At 46.8% G+C, this 17,032-nt stretch overlaps 1 protein-coding gene across 2 annotated transcripts in view; it reads right to left on the reverse strand.

Annotated features, from left to right (window-relative positions):
• plxna4 (plexin A4) overlaps positions 1-16,759 on the reverse strand; it is a 496,524-nt gene extending 479,765 nt beyond the window's left edge. For both annotated transcript variants that reach the window (XM_029741951.1, XM_029741949.1), the window contains exon 1: positions 16,054-16,759. The gene's annotated coding sequence lies outside the window, so the exon portion shown is untranslated. The remainder of the gene's footprint in view (positions 1-16,053) is intronic.
• Between the last annotated feature and the right edge of the window lie 273 nt (positions 16,760-17,032).

A 17,032-nucleotide genomic window follows, 5' to 3' on the forward strand; every position in this document is an offset into this window, starting at 1 on the left:
CGCTGAGGAGGGGGAACGGTCATGTTGCCATGGGAACGCACTTAGCTGTGTGGGTGGCTGTGGGGTTGGGGAGTTCTATGGCTAAGACATCTAATAGCCTACACCACAGCTTGCGGTAAAATGAATGCATGGAGATATGTGGCTAGAATTCACTGTGTATTGAAACCCATTTAGGAAGGCAGAAAAACGTCTGTACAGAAGTACGTCAATATCTAGAACTCCTCTTTCATTTCCTTACAGAATACACAAAGCTTTCTGTGATTCATCAACTTTCCCAAGGTATCAGAGAGACACAGAGAGACACAGAGAGAGAGAGAGACAGTGAGAGACAGAGAGAGACAGACAGACAGAGACAGACAGACAGACAGACAGACAGACAGACAGACAGACAGACAGACAGACAGACAGACAGACAGACAGACAGACAGACAGACAGACAGACAGACAGCACTCCAATCCACGTTATCCCATCATCATCCCACTGGGCACAAACTGGTTGAATCAACATTGTTTCCAAGTCGTTTTAATGAAATTACGTAGAACGTGGAATAGACGTTGAACTGACGTCTGTACCCAGTGGGATATCACCTCTTCCTGGTGAATAGTAATTACAAAGGCAACTAATTCAATAGGGCGGAATAATGAAACAATGTGGATTAATGAGAAGCTGGAGAGAACGCTGGTTCTATTGAACTTCTACTGAGCCTAGTGTGGTTTCAGCCTCTAGTATGGTTTCAGCCTCTAGTGTGGTTCCAGCCTCTAGTGTGGTTTCAGCCTCTACTGTGGTTTCAGCCTCTAGTGTGGTTTCATGCTCTACTGTGGTTTTCAGCCTCTACTGTGGTTTTTCAGCCTCTAGTGTGGTTTCAGCCTCTAGTGTGCTTTCAGGCTCTAGTGTGGTTTCAGCCTCTAGTGTGGTTTCAGCCTCTACTGTGGTTTCAGCCTCTACTGTGGTTTCAGCCTCTACTGTGGTTTCAGGCTCTAGTGTGGTTTCAGCCTCTAGTGTGGTTTCAGCTTCTAGTGTGGTTTCAGCCTCTAGTGTGGTTTCAGTCTCTACTGTGGTTTCAGCCTCTACTGTGGTTTCAGCCTCTACTGTGGTTTCAGCCTCTACTGTGGTTTCAGCCTCTACTGTGGTTTCAGCCTCTAGTGTGGTTTCAGCTTCTAGTGTGGTTTCATCCTCTAGTGTGGTTTCAGCCTCTACTGTGGTTTCAGCCTCTAGTGTGGTTCCAGTCTACTGTGGTTTCTTAACCGTGAGACCTGACCAGGAAAACCTGCTGCTCCTAGTCGTATGTGCCTAGTCTCTAATCCCTCATCAAAGGATATTCACCATGGGCACAGCTGCACTATAACCTACCTTCAAACCAGCAATAAATCCCAACAACAACAAGACTAGTTGACAAAAAACTGAACTCTGACCAAGAATGCCAGGCAGGAGAGTGAAGAAGAACCACAGAGAAGAGATAACCAGTAAGTCTAGCTGTAACAGGAACATAACCATCTACAATAAGTCTAGCTGTAACAGGAACATAACCATCTACAGTAAGTCTAACTGTAACAGGAACATAACCGTCTACAGTAAGTCTAGCTGTAACAGGAACATAACCATCTACAGTAAGTCTAGCTGTAACAGGAACATAACCATCTACAGTAAGTCTAGCTGTAACAGGAACGTAACCATCTACAGTAAGGCTAGCTGTAACAGGAACATAACCATCTACAGTAAGTCTAACTGTAACAGGAACGTAACCATTTACAGTAAGGCTAGCTGTAACATGAACATAACCATCTACAGTAAGTCTAGCTGTAACAAGAACGTAACCATCTACAGTAAGTCTAGCTGTAACAGGAACATAACCATCTACAGTAAGTCTAGCTGTAACAGGAACGTAACCATCTACAGTAAGTCTAGCTGTAACAGGAACATAACCATCTACAGTAAGTCTAGCTGTAACAGGAACATAACCATCTACAGTAAGTCTAGCTGTAACAGGAACATAACCATCTACAGTAAGTCTAGCTGTAACAGGAACGTAACCATCTACAGTAAGTCTAGCTGTAACAGGAACGTAACCATCTACAGTAAGGCTAGCTGTAACAGGAACATAACCATCTACAGTAAGTCTAGCTGTAACAGGAACATAACCATCTACAGTAAGTCTAGCTGTAACAAGAACGTAACCATCTACAGTAAGTCTAGCTGTAACAGGAACATAACCATCTACAGTAAGTCTAGCTGTAACAGGAACATAACCATCTACAGTAAGTCTAGCTGTAACAGGAGCGTAACCATCTACAGTAAGGCTAGCTGTAAGAGGAACATAACCATCTACAGTAAGTCTAGCTGTAACAGGAACGTAACAATCTACAGTAAGTCTAGCTGTAACAGGAACATAACCATCTACAGTAAGTCTAACTGTAACAGGAACATAACCATCTACAGTAAGTCTAGCTGTAACAGGAACATAACCATCTACAGTAAGTCTAGCTGTAACAGGAACATAACCATCTACAGTAAGTCTAGCTGTAACAGGAACGTAACCATCTACAGTAAGTCTAGCTGTAACAGGAACGTAACCATCTACAGTAAGTCTAGCTGTAACAGGAACATAACCATCTACAGTAAGTCTAGCTGTAACAGGAACATAACCATCTACAGTAAGTCTAGCTGTAACAGGAAAATAACCATCTACAGTAAGTCTAGCTGTAACAGGAAAATAACCATCTACAGTAAGTCTAGCTGTAACAGGAACGTAACAATCTACAGTAAGTCTAGCTGTAACAGGAACATAACCATCTACAGTAAGTCTAGCTGTAACAGGAACGTAACCATCTACAGTAAGTCTAGCTGTAACAGGAACATAACCATCTACAGTAAGTCTAGCTGTAACAGGAACGTAACCATCTACAGTAGGTCTAGCTGTAACAGGAACATCAATCCCACTGCTAGAACATATGTTGCCCAAACAGTATAGGGCCTCCTGGGGGGGTGTTAAGTCGCACCCCGTTCTGTTGCAGCTCTGCTCATGGTGTGTCTGAATTACCGCGGTAACACTGCATACAGATACCCTGCTGACACTCCCGGCAACTCTCAACAGACAGGAGGGAGGTGGGATGAGGGCCTGTGAAAGATGGCATCATTACCCTTTCTCCCTCTCACTCACTCTCTCTCTCTCTCTCTCTCTCTTTCTTTCCTATCTCCACACTCTCTCTCTCTCTCTTTCTTTCCTATCTCCACTCTCTCTCTCTTTCTTTCCTATGTCCACACTCTCTCTCTCTCTTTCTTTCCTATCTCCACACTCTCTCTCTCTCTTTCTTTCCTATCTCCACTCTCTCTCTCTTTCTTTCCTATGTCCACACTCTCTCTCTCTCTTTCTTTCCTATCTCCACACACTCTCTCTCTCTTTCTTTCCTATGTCCACACTCTCTCTCTCTCTTTCTTTCCTATCTCCACACTCTCTCTCTCTCTTTCTTTCCTATCTCCACTCTCTCTCTCTTTCTTTCCTATGTCCACACTCTCTCTCTCTCTTTCTTTCCTATCTCCACACACTCTCTCTCTCTTTCTTTCCTATCTCCACTCTCTCTCTCTTTCTTTCCTATCTCCACACTCTCTCTCTCTCTTTCTTTCCTATCTCCACTCTCTCTCTCTTTCTTTCCTATCTCCACTCTCTCTCTCTCTTTCTTTCCTATCTCCACACACTCTCTCTCTCTCTTTCTTTCCTATCTCCACACTCTCTCTCTCTTTCTTTCCTATCTCCACACACTCTCTCTCTTTCTTTCTTTCCTATCTCCACTCTCTCTCTCTCTTTCTTTCCTATCTCCACACACTCTCTCTCTCTTTCTTTCCTATCTCCACACTCTCTCTCTCTCTTTCTTTCCTATCTCCACACTCTCTCTCTCTTTCTTTCCTATCTCCACACTCTTTCTCTCTCTCTCTATAGATGTATTTTCTCCTACTACTCGTCTGCCGTGGCCCTAGGGGTAGTGGGGTTGAAGGAGTGTGTTTTACTGTCTTCAGCTCTTCTGAGGAGACGGAAGGAGAGCCCCTTTAGGTGAATGCATGAAATGATGAGAAAATTGCAGAAGGTTATGTGTTTTAGAGGCTCTGCTTGATGTGGGGCTTGAAAAGGGAGTTAGTATTGAGGATTAAATTGGCTATGGCAGCGTGGCTGATTCCAATGGAAGTTCAGAGGGGAGTTTTTATTGTATAGATCGAGAGCTTTGAGGTTAGGCTTGATATGATACCCTCGATGTGTTGTAGATTGGTATCTAATGGTGTGTGTGTGTGTGTGTAAGTGTGTGTGTGTGTGTGTGTGTGTGTGTGTGTGTGTGTGTGTGTGTGTGTGTGTGTGTGTGTGTGTGTGTGTGTGTATGTGTGTGTGTGTGTGTGTGTGTCCGTGCGTGATTGCTCTCGTCAGGCTGATAAACACAGAATTAGGCCTAATCCTCTTGTGGACTTCAAACAGCAGCGACAGAAAATGGGAGCGAAAAGCGCATTTTGGCTGTCTGCAATTGTCTCATGATTTCACGCATCTAAAACAAAACGAATGTATTGCTTTCATTTCATGCTCTGCGTGGTGCAGACTAATATAGCATCATCTGAAAACGGTTTCTTTAGACTAAGTCAGCCAGGCCTCATATGAACAGAGAACAACACCTCATTATGTCACACATTGACCCATGAATGTCTCAGAAACACAACACTATTAAGTCCTCATACAGACTACACTGATATGGAAATCCATGGGCCTTTCCAGACACATTTATTTCACATACAGAACACTTGTGAGTCCCACTGGTTAGAGAGAGAGCGAGAGAGGAACAACAATTCTCATTAAGTGCAACGCAATGACCAATATTGATTTCTCCCCACAGTATTGACTGCTGCTAACGTCCATGGTTTCTTAGTGAAGGTGAAGAGTCCCTGGTGTCAGCACTCTTCCCTGCATCAATGCATACTTTTCTATAGTACATACGAAGGGTTCATTAGTTTCAAACTCCCTATTCTGGCCCCATGACCCTGAAACCGATCTCTCAGACAAGACGTCATCTAAACAACCTAAACTAGTATGTTGATATACAGTATACATTCAATAAACAGTGTAAAACATCAAGACTCATAGCACCATCAAAGCAGTCAGTTCCATAACGGTCTGGTCTAAGATATGAGGGACAGAAAGTTCTACTGGTAACAGCTGGTGATGCAGAAAGGAAATCCTATTGGCCGTCTCAACGCGTCAGGTTGTTAGGGGGCGGGGGGGGGGGGGTCTATTGTCCAATAGCCTGTGTCTGGCAGCTTTCTCTCAGCCCATTTGGGGTGGTACTTCGACAGACAGACAGACAGACAGACAGACAGACAGACAGACAGACAGACAGACAGACACACAGACACACAGACACACAGACACACAGACACACACACACACACACACACACACACACACACACACACACACACACAGAGACACAGACACACACAGAGACACAGACACAGCAAACAGAGTCTTCCATTCAGATGAACTCCACAGACCCATCATTCAGCCAGGCACCGCGGAGGCTCTGTTAGTGAGCATTCATACCGGCAAGCGGCTCACGAGTGGAAGTTTGGACACACACACACACTATCATGCCGAATTATGCGTGTGTGTGTGTCCAAACTTCCTGCTTGGGCCACTGAGCAACATTCATGTCATTGTGGAGATTTCATTCATATTTCTCTGATTCGGTCATGTCTCAAATGATTTCAATATCCATTTTTATTTGAACTACACAGCACCTCATCTCAAAAATCAAGGCTGTACTAGAGGGAGTATATCAGTTCAGGGGTGTCACAATATTGACAAGGCCATGATCTCCAGGTCCAAATTCCAGCCACAACAGCAGCCAACAAACAGAGGCTAGTATGTCAACATTAAGTGCTTACAGGCCGATAAACGCTGTCGTTAAATTCCTATAGGCGGGTGCTGATGGACAGTGCCAGTAGAATCAAGGCTGCTAGCTGAACTGGAAGGCACCAGATGACAGAGTATCAAAGTGTGCAGGGAACTAAATGTTTCCCATTGAGATGGGGTGCCCACTGTGATGGGAGGAATGAGGTGAGATCAAATCAAATTGTATTTGTCACATGCGCCGAACACAACAGGTGAAATGCTTACAGACGTGCTGGGATAGCACACACACACACACACAGGATGGAATACACACACACACACACACACACTCCTCCTAACCTGCAGCTAGTGCTCCAGTTACCCTGCTATCCATGGCCAGACTGGTCCAGCGGTTCAGAGGCCTGCAGGTAGCCACCTACCCTCTGCCAGCTGTTCCAGTTACCCTGCTATCCATGGCCAGACTGGTCCAGCGGTTCAGAGGCCTGCAGGTAGCCACCTACCCTCTGCCAGCTGTTCCAGTTACCCTGCTATCCATGGCCAGACTGGTCCAGCGGTTCAGCGGCCTGCAGGAAGCCACCTACCCTCTGCCAGCTGTTCCAGTTACCCTGCCATCCATGGCCAGACACAAAGGCAACCACTTATTCCCTCGAAGGTACATAGTGGAGCTGAGCCACAGATGAACAACAACTAGAACAACAATACATTTGTGTGTCTTTAGTTGTATTTTTTATACATGTAAGTCTGTAATGTCTACATGCTAATGTTCTTAAATGTACGTAAATTGTAAACTATTTTTGTTTGTAATGTATTTTTCATTATGTATCGGCAGTGGTGTAAAGTACTTCAGTAAAAGTACTTTAAAGTACTACTTAAGTAGTTTTTGGGGTATCTGTACCTTATTTTACTATTTATATTTTCGACTACTTTTACTTTAACTTCACTACATTCATGAAGAAAATATTGTAGTTTTTACTCCAAACATTTTCACTGACACCCAAAGGTACTCGTTACATTTTGAGCGCTTAGCAGGACAGGAAAATGGTCCAATTCACGCACTTATCAACAGAACATCCCTGGTCATCCCTATTGCCTCTGATCTGGGGGACTCACTAAACAGAGAACATCCCTGGTCATCCCTATTGCCTCTGATCTGGGGGACTCACTAAACAGAGAACATCCCTGGTCATCCCTACTGCCTCTGATCTGGGGGACTCACTAAACAGAGAACATCCCTGGTCATCCCTACTGCTCTGATCTGGTGGACTCACTAAACAGAGAACATCCCTGGTCATCCCTACTGCCTCTGATCTGGTGGACTCACTTCACTAAACAGAGAACATCCCTGGTCATCCCTATTGCCTCTGATCTGGTGGACTCACTAAACAGAGAACATCCCTGGTCATCCCTACTGCCTCTGATCTGGTGGACTCACTTCACTAAACAGAGAACATCCCTGGTCATCCCTACTGCCTCTGATCTGGTGGACTCACTTCACTAAACAGAGAACATCCCTGGTCATCCCTACTGCCTCTGATCTGGTGGACTCACTAAACAGAGAACATCCCTGGTCATCCCTACTGCCTCTGATCTGGTGGACTCACTAAACAGAGAACATCCCTGGTCATCCCTACTGCCTCTGATCTGGTGGACTCACTTCACTAAACAGAGAACATCCCTGGTCATCCCTACTGCCTCTGATCTGGCAGACTCACTAAATAGAGAACATCCCTGGTCATCCCTACTGCCTCTGATCTGGTGGACTCACTAAACAGAGAACATCCCTGGTCATCCCTATTGCCTCTGATCTGGAGGACTCACTAAACAGAGAACATCCCTGGTCATCCCTACTGCCCTGATCTGGAGGACTCACTAAACAGAGAACATCCCTGGTCATCCCTATTGCCTCTGATCTGGAGGACTCACTAAACAGAGAACATCCCTGGTCATCCCTACTGCCTCTGATCTGGAGGACCCACTAAACAGAGAACATCCCTGGGCATCCCTACTGCCCTGATCTGGAGGACTCACTAAACAGAGAACATCCCTGGTCATCCCTACTGCCCTGATCTGGTGGACTCACTAAACAGAGAACATCCCTGGTCATCCCTACTGCCTCTGATCTGGAGGACTCACTAAACAGAGAACATCCCTGGTCATCCCTACTGCCCTGATCTGGTGGACTCACTAAACAGAGAACATCCCTGGTCATCCCTATTGCCTCTGATCTGGAGGACTCACTAAACAGAGAACATCCATGGTCATCCCTACTGCCCTGATCTGGAGGACTCACTAAACAGAGAACATCCATGGTCATCCCTACTGCCCTGATCTGGAGGACTCACTAAACAGAGAACATCCCTGGTCATCCCTATTGCCTCTGATCTGGAGGACTCACTAAACAGAGAACATCCCTGGTCATCCCTATTGCCTCTGATCTGGAGGACTCACTAAACAGAGAACATCCCTGGTCATCCCTATTCCCTCTGATCTGGAGGACTCACTAAACAGAGAACATCACTGGTCATCCCTATTGCCTCTGATCTGGAGGACTCACTAAACAGAGAACATCCCTGGTCATCCCTACTGCCTCTGATCTGGAGGACTCACTAAACAGAGAACATCCCTGGTCATCCCTATTGCCTCTGATCTGGAGGACTCACTAAACAAAGAACATCCCTGGTCATCCCAACTGCCTCTGATCTGGAGGACTCACTAAACACATGTTTTATTTGTAAATTATGTCTTAGTGTTGGAGCATGCCCCTGGCTATCAGTTAAAAAAAAAAAATTAAATGTGTCGTCTGGTTTTATAAGGAATTTTTTATTCTTCATACTATTACTTTTACTTTTGATACTTAAGTATATTTTAGCAACTACATTTACTGTTGATACTGAAGTATGTGTAAAACCAAATACTTTTATACTTTTACTCAAGTAGTATTTTACTGGGTGACTTTTACTTTAACTTGAGTCATTTTCTATTACGGTATCTTTACTTTTACTCAAGTATGAAAATGGAGTACTTTTTCCACCACTGTGTATCAGACCCCAGTAAGACTAGCTGTGGCCTTTGGCGTGGGCTAATGGGGATCCTAATAATGATCATTAAAAGCTGCAACTGACTACACTTACCTTAATTCAGTATGTATCAGAAGTGTGCTAGTCTATTCAGGTACTGCTTCAAAACACATTGTACATAGCACTGCACACCAACACATTTATTCATCGTCATTCATGAAGGCAATAGTCAATGGGATAGAGCAGACCCCTCACTGCAGCTCTCAGTCCCCTGGCCCTGCTCTGACCCCTCACTGCAGCTCTCAGTCCCCTGGCCCTGCTCTGACCCCTCACTGCAGCTCTCAGTCTCCCTGGCCCTGTTCTGACCCCTTACTGCAGCCTTCAGTCTCCCTGGCCCTGCTCTGACCCCTTACTGCAGCCTCCAGTCTCCCTGGCCCTGCTCTGACCCCTTACTGCAGCCTCCAGTCTCCCTGGCCCTGCTCTGACCCCTTACTGCAGCCTTCAGTCTCCCTGGCCCTGTTCTGGCCCTTTATTGTAGCCTTCAGTCTCCCTGGCCCTGCTCTGACCCCTTACTGCAGCCTTCAGTCTCCCTGGCCCTGTTCTGACCCCTTATTGTAGCCTTCAGTCTCCCTGGCCCTGCTCTGACCCCTTACTGTAGCCTTCAGTCTCCCTGGTACTGTTCTGACCTCTCACTGCGCTCTCAGTCTCCCTGGCCCTGCTCTGACCCCTCACTGCAGCGCTCAGTCTCCCTGGCCCTGTTCTGACCCCTTACTGCAGCCTTCAGTCTCCCTGGCCCTGCTCTGACCCCTTACTGCAGCCTTCAGTCTCCCTGGCCCTGCTCTGACCCCTTACTGCAGCCTTCAGTCTCCCTGGCCCTGTTCTGACCCCTTATTGTAGCCTTCAGTCTCCCTGGCCCTGCTCTGACCCCTCACTGCAGCCTTCAGTCTCCCTGGCCCTGTTCTGACCCCTTACTGCAGCCTTCAGTCTCCCTGGCCCTGCTCAGACCCCTTACTGCAGCCTTCAGTCTCCCTGGCCCTGTTCTGACCCCTTATTGTAGCCTTCAGTCTCCCTGGCCCTGTTCTGACCCCTTATTGTAGCCTTCAATCTCCCTGGCCCTGTTCTGACCCCTTACTGCAGCCTTCAGTCTCCCTGGCCCTGCTCTGACCCCTCACTGCAGCCTTCAGTCTCCCTGGCCCTGCTCTGACCCCGTACTACTGCTCTCAGTATCCCTAGACCTGTTCTGACACCTTACTGTAGCCTTCAGTCTCCCTGGTCCTGTTCTGACCTCTCACTGCAGCTCTCAGTCTCCCTGGCCCTGCTCTGACCCCTCACTGCAGCGCTCAGTCTCCCTGGCCCTGTTCTGACCCCTTACTGCAGCCTTCAGTCTCCCTGGCCCTGCTCTGACCCCTCACTGCAGCTCTCAGTCTCCCTGGCCCTGCTCTGACCCCGTACTACTGCTCTCAGTATCCCTAGACCTGTTCTGACACCTTACTGCAGCCTTCAGTCTCCCTGGCCCTGTTCTGACCACTTACTGTAGCCTTCAGTCTCCCTGGTCCTGTTCTGACCTCTCACTGCAGCTCTCAGTCTCCCTGGCCCTGCTCTGACCCCTCACTGCAGCGCTCAGTCTCCCTGGCCCTGTTCTGACCCCTTACTGCAGCCTTCAGTCTCCCTGGCCCTGCTCTGACCCCTCACTGCAGCTCTCAGTCTCCCTGGCCCTGCTCTGACCCCGTACTACTGCTCTCAGTATCCCTAGACCTATTCTGACCCCTTACTGCAGCCTTCAGTCTCCCTGGCCCTGTTCTGACCCCTTACTGCAGCCTTCAGTCTCCCTGACCCTGTTCTGACCCCTCACTGTAGCCTTCAGTCTCCCTGGTCCTGTTCTGACCCCTCACTGTAGCCTTCAGCCTCCCTGGCCCTGTTCTGACCTCTTACTGCAGCCTTCAGTCTCCCTGGCCCTGCTCTGACCTCTTACTGCAGCCTTCAGTCTCCCTAGCCCTGCTCTGACCCCTTACTGTAGCCTTCAGTCTCCCTGGCCCTGTTCTGACCCCTCACTGCAGCTCTCAGTCTCCCTGGCCCCGTTCTGACTACTTACTGCAGCTCTTCAGTCTCCCTGGCCCTGTTCTGACCTCTTACTGCAGCCTTCAGTCTCCCTGGCCCTGCTCTGACCTCTTACCGTAGCCTTCAGTCCCCCTGGTCCTGTTCTGACCCCTCACTGCAGCTCTCAGTCTCCCTGGCCCTGTTCTGACCCCTTTCTGCAGTTCTCAGTCCCCCTGGTCCTGTTCTGACCCCTCACTGCAGCTCTCAGTCTCCCTGGCCCTGCTCTGACCCCTCACTGCAGCTCTCAGTCTCCCTGGCCCTGTTCTGACCCCTTACTGCAGTTCTCAGTCTCCCTGGCCCTGTTCTGACCCCTTACTGCAGTTCTCAGTCTCCCTGGCCCTGTTCTGACCACTTACTGCAGTTCTCAGTCTCCCTGGCCCTGCTCTGACCCCTTACTGCAGCCTTCAGTCTCCCTGGCCCTGCTCTGACCCCTTACTGCAGTTCTCAGTCTCCCTGGCCCTGCTCTGACCCCTTACTGCAGTTCTCAGTCTCCCTGGCCCTGCTCTGTGAAGAGCTCCCTCCCAGCATGATCATCCATTGGATGGAGCCTCACACTATTCACTAATACAGCCCCGAAATACAGATCCAATCCTTATACTATTTCAGAGGGATGTAAAGGGAACATATAGGCTAAAGTCAATGGATGGATAATGTATACATATAATGTATGTAGACTATAGTGTAATAATGTATACATACTATAGTGTATAGACTATAGTGTAATAATGTATACATACTATAGTGTATAGACTATAATGTAATAATGTATACATACTATAGTGTATAGACTATAGTGTAATAATGTATACATACTATAGTGTATAGACTATAAGTGTAATAATGTATACATACTATAGTGTATAGGCTATAGTGTAATAATGTATACATAATATAGTGTGTAGATAAGTGTACTAATGTATACATACTGTGTGTAACAATGTTGACATATTATAGTGTGTAGACTATAGTGTAATAATGTTTACATACTATAGTATATAGACTGTAGTGTAGTAATGTATACATACTATAGTGTGTAGACTATAGTTTTATAAGCTATAGTGTAATAATGTATACATATTATAGTGTAATAATGTATACATATTATAGTGTACTAATGTATACATACTATAGTGTATGAGAGAGAGAGAGAGAGAGACAGAGACAGAGACAGAGACACAGAGAGACAGAGACACAGAGACACAGAGAGACAGAGAGACAGAGAGACAGAGAGACAGAGAGACTGAGAGACTGAGAGACTGAGAGACTGAGAGACTGAGAGAGAGAGAGACAGAGAGAGAGAGAGACTGAGAGAGAGACTGAGAGAGAGACTGAGAGAGAGACTGAGAGAGAGACTGAGAGAGAGAGACTGAGAGAGAGACTGAGAGAGAGACTGAGAGAGAGAGACTGAGAGAGAGAGACAGAGAGAGAGACAGAGAGAGAGACTGAGAGAGAGAGACAGAGAGAGAGACTGAGAGAGAGACTGAGAGAGAGAGACTGAGACAGAGAGTTTCTGTAAAGCTGCACTATGAGTCAAGGACCTACATCCCACTATACAGAAGGAGAGAGCTATGCTTTCTAAGGTCTAAATGGATAGCGGTGCGGCAGTGACTGGATAATAAATAGACACTCTTCCAGGTAGCCTACTACATTGCACGTCCCAGTGGCTGTCTGGCTGCTGTGTAGACTGGTCTATAAACACAGACTAATAAAGAAAGCTTTCAGCTTCTCTGTGATGCTGGTGCTCCCATAACACCAGACTACTGAGCTGCTGAACACAGGATCACCTCTCCCACTACTGACTATAAAGCCTACTGAACGCAGGATCACCTCTCCCACTACTGACTATAAAGCCTACTGAACGCGGGATCACCTCTCCCACTACTGACTATAAAGCCTACTGAACGCGGGATCACCTCTCGCACTACTGACTATAAAGCCTACTGAACGCAGGATCACCTCTCCCACTACTGACTATAAAGCCTACTGAACGCAGGATCACCTCTCCCACTACTGACTATAAAGCCTACTGAACGCGGGATCACCTCTCCCACTACTGACTATAAAGCCTACTGAATGCAGGATCACCTCTCCCACTACTGACTATAAAGCCTACTGAACGCGGGATCACCTCTCCCACTACTGACTATAAAGCCTACTGAACGCGGGATCACCTCTCCCACTACTGACTATAAAGCCTACTGAACGCAGGATCACCTCTCCCACTACTGACTATAAAGCCTACTGAACGCAGGATCACCTCTCCCACTACTGACTATAAAGCCTACTGAACGCAGGATCACCTCTCCCACTACTGACTATAAAGCCTACTGAACGCAGGATCACCTCTCCCACTACTGACTATAAAGACTACTGAACGCAGGATCACCTCTCCCACTACTGACTATAAAGCCTACTGAACGCAGGATCACCTCTCCCACTACTGACTATAAAGCCTACTGAACGCAGGATCACCTCTCCCACTACTGACTATAAAGCCTACTGAACGCAGGATCACCTCTCCCACTACTGACTATAAAGCCTACTGAACGCAGGATCACCTCTCCCACTACTGACTATAAAGCCTACTGAACGCAGGATCACCTCTCCCACTACTGACTATAAAGCCTACTGAACGCGGGATCACCTCTCCCACTACTGACTATAAAGCCTACTGAACGCGGGATCACCTCTCCCACTACTGACTATAAAGTCTACTGAACGCGGGATCACCTCTCCCACTACTGACTATAAAGCCTACTGAACGCGGGATCACCTCTCCCACTACTGACTATAAAGCCTACTGAACGCAGGATCACCTCTCCCACTACTGACTATAAAGCCTACTGAACGCAGGATCAGCTCTCCCACTACTGACTATAAAGCCTACTGAACGCAGGATCATCTCTCCCACTACTGACTATAAAGCCTACTGAACGCGGGATCACCTCTCCCACTACTGACTATAAAGCCTACTGAACGCAGGATCACCTCTCCCACTACTGACTATAAAGCCTACTGAACGCGGGATCACCTCTCCCACTACTGACTATAAAGCCTACTGAACGCGGGATCACCTCTCCCACTACTGACTATAAAGCCTACTGAACGCGGGATCACCTCTCCCACTACTGACTATAAAGCCTACTGAACGCAGGATCACTTCTCCCACTACTGACTATAAAGCCTACTGAAAGCAGGATCACCTCTCCCACTACTGACTATAAAGCCTACTGAACGCAGGATCACCTCTCCCACTACTTACTATAAAGCCTACTGAACGCAGGATCACTTCTCCCACTACTGACTATAAAGCCTACTGAACGCAGGATCACCTCTCCCACTACTGACTATAAAGCCTACTGAACGCAGGATCACCTCTCCCACTACTGACTATAAAGCCTACTGAACGCAGGATCACCTCTCCCACTACTGACTATAAAGCCTACTGAACGCAGGATCACCTCTCCCACTACTGACTAGAAAGCCTACTGAACACAGGATCACCTCTCCCACTACTGACTATAAAGCCTACTGAACGCAGGATCACCTCTCCCACTACTGACTATAAAGCCTACTGAACGCAGGATCACCTCTCCCACTACTGACTATAAAGCCTACTGGCACAAGCTCTATATGAGCCATAAGGGTTACAGCATTTTAGCCTGATTTTTTTACACAGATTATACAGCGTTACCCTCATGCAGCCCAGCGTTTGGAGCTAAATATTTAAGATATTCTATATGTATAACAAATGTATTATGTCCTTGAACAATTGATATAGCCTACAGTAATGAATTGCTATACATGTATTCCAGTTGTGTGGCATGTTGTTCTGTGAAGAAGAGGATTGGATCAAAGACGTTGTCATGACAATGTAACAGTGAGGTTAAATGACTTTTTGACTTAACGCTACCGTTGCTCACTATCCGTGCTCACGGACACAGGCGTGCCCTAATAGCGTTTATGTAATAGCCTATATCGTTTAAGGCTGCACATGGACATTTATAGTGATTTTAAATACTCTATAATAGCCTACCGTCTCTCTCTCTCTCTCTCTATATATATATATATATATATAAAAGTTAGGTATTTTATTTGTATTTTTACTATATACTGGAAAATCAAAGAGTGAATGGGAAAAGCAGACAAGCTACGGATCTCCCTTCCCAAGCCCAAAACCATATCGGTCATGTTCCTAGACCTAGGGCACTTGAGTGGAGACGTGCGACGCACAGCAATGCAGCCCGCAACTTATCATCGGCGACGCTTTCCAGCTACGGAGACGGGAGATGTGCCGTTTGAGGTTACAATAAATGTTTCATAATGCAACGTGCGCTTTCCACGAGTTACAGCACGCATGAAAACAGAGACACCGTGCACAAGCTACGCTGTGACTCTCTGAGAGGTATCATATGAAACATCTAGTCCTACACAGTGGGATGTGAATTATTGGATGTCATTGCGCTAGGCTATATCAACGAGACGAGAGAGTGGTGGGAAAATATCCACTTCGTGGTGTGCAATAGGATGTCACATAGCATACTGCAGAGCCGACTGTTGTACGAAGGTGGACAAATGTCTCTTGACACACTGCGAAATTCTGCCACCCCATAGGCTACATTCCCTAATATCACTTGGTCAATATCACTTTACCTATAGAGTTCAGCGCGGCCAGACGCGAGGACGCATTTGGGCAAGTAAATGCTGAAAATGAATGAAGCAGTACACATGCTCTAAAGCGTTAAACGGCAGAAAAATGCACCACAACTGCACATAGAATAGCATCAACAATAAATGATGCAATCTTATTCTATATCAGAGTGACGATGGTGGGAAAATTGTAAGAGGTCATTTTTTAAAACTGAAATCCCAAACCCGCAAGAGAAGGATGGTGCAGTGTTCTCCGCGCGGCATGGCTATACGGCAGAGAACAGGTATACACGCCTTTACCTGGTGCAGAGGCATCCGCGCCCCAATTCTTCAAAAAAGAAAACGATAAAGACCTAAAATAATAGTCCCGTTAAATGACCACCCTGTGACAAGCCCGTCCTTACCTGTAATCGCTGCGGATATCAGTTCACAGCCGCAGTCGCATTGACACTGCGGTAACAGGCACGTTCCGATGAATCCCAACTCCTTTACTTCCAAATTACAACGAGATGCGTAAAAAGAAAGACCTTTTGGTGTCCTAATCCACAGGGCTGTGATGCTTCTTTATGAATTGGTCCGTTCTAAATCCTCGGCAGCGACGTGTTAGTCAAAAGCATGAGAATCCAGCGCGAAGGGAAATAGCAGCAGGATCCCAATAACCCTTCTGATCAGCGAGTCCCTCTGCAGCCACTATGCCGCTCCGAGTGGACTCAGACCCGGCGGGATCACAACACCTCCCATCCCAAACGCGGATGCCTTGAAAATCGCTGCACTGTAGGATTCCGCAAGAGGCTGCGTCGCGCTGTAGATCAATGCGATGCTCCCATCTGAAAGGCGTTGTGTGATGCTGCGACGAGAGGGGATAAGAGAGAGGGTGCTTTTCGAGTTTGCAGGTTCGCAGCTGACAACTGAGTAACTGGGCAGGGATTTGAGTGTATGGCGCTATGCCGGGGCGCAAGGAGCGACTGTCTTGTTTTACCAAGCCTTCTGACTCGCCCACAGTGACATCTCGGATCGAGGGCTGTGATTGGGCTAATTGTAAAATTTCACTGCCAGCAATCACAGAAGCGCAGCTCACATGATGAATGAGAGGCATATGCTGAAGCCCGCAGCCAGCGAATGTATTTTCTATGTTTATGTAATGCATTCATTCCAGCGTGAAAGGGATTTGGCTATGCCAAAGGGAATACACATGAATACAATACTGGGGGTGAAATGATCATCGGATTTAAATATCTAATCAGAGCATCATTTGAAGATGGAGATTAGGGAAATTAAATATAATTAACACACTTGCTCTGTGTCAAGGGATTATCTTATTTTGTCGTTGATTATTTTTTTAAGTTTCTAACAGCTAATCAAGATATTGGCTTTCCGTTGGTG

The sequence above is a fragment of the Salmo trutta genome, chromosome 40, assembly GCF_901001165.1.
Source record: "Salmo trutta chromosome 40, fSalTru1.1, whole genome shotgun sequence".
Taxonomy (NCBI): Eukaryota; Metazoa; Chordata; class Actinopteri; order Salmoniformes; family Salmonidae; genus Salmo; species Salmo trutta.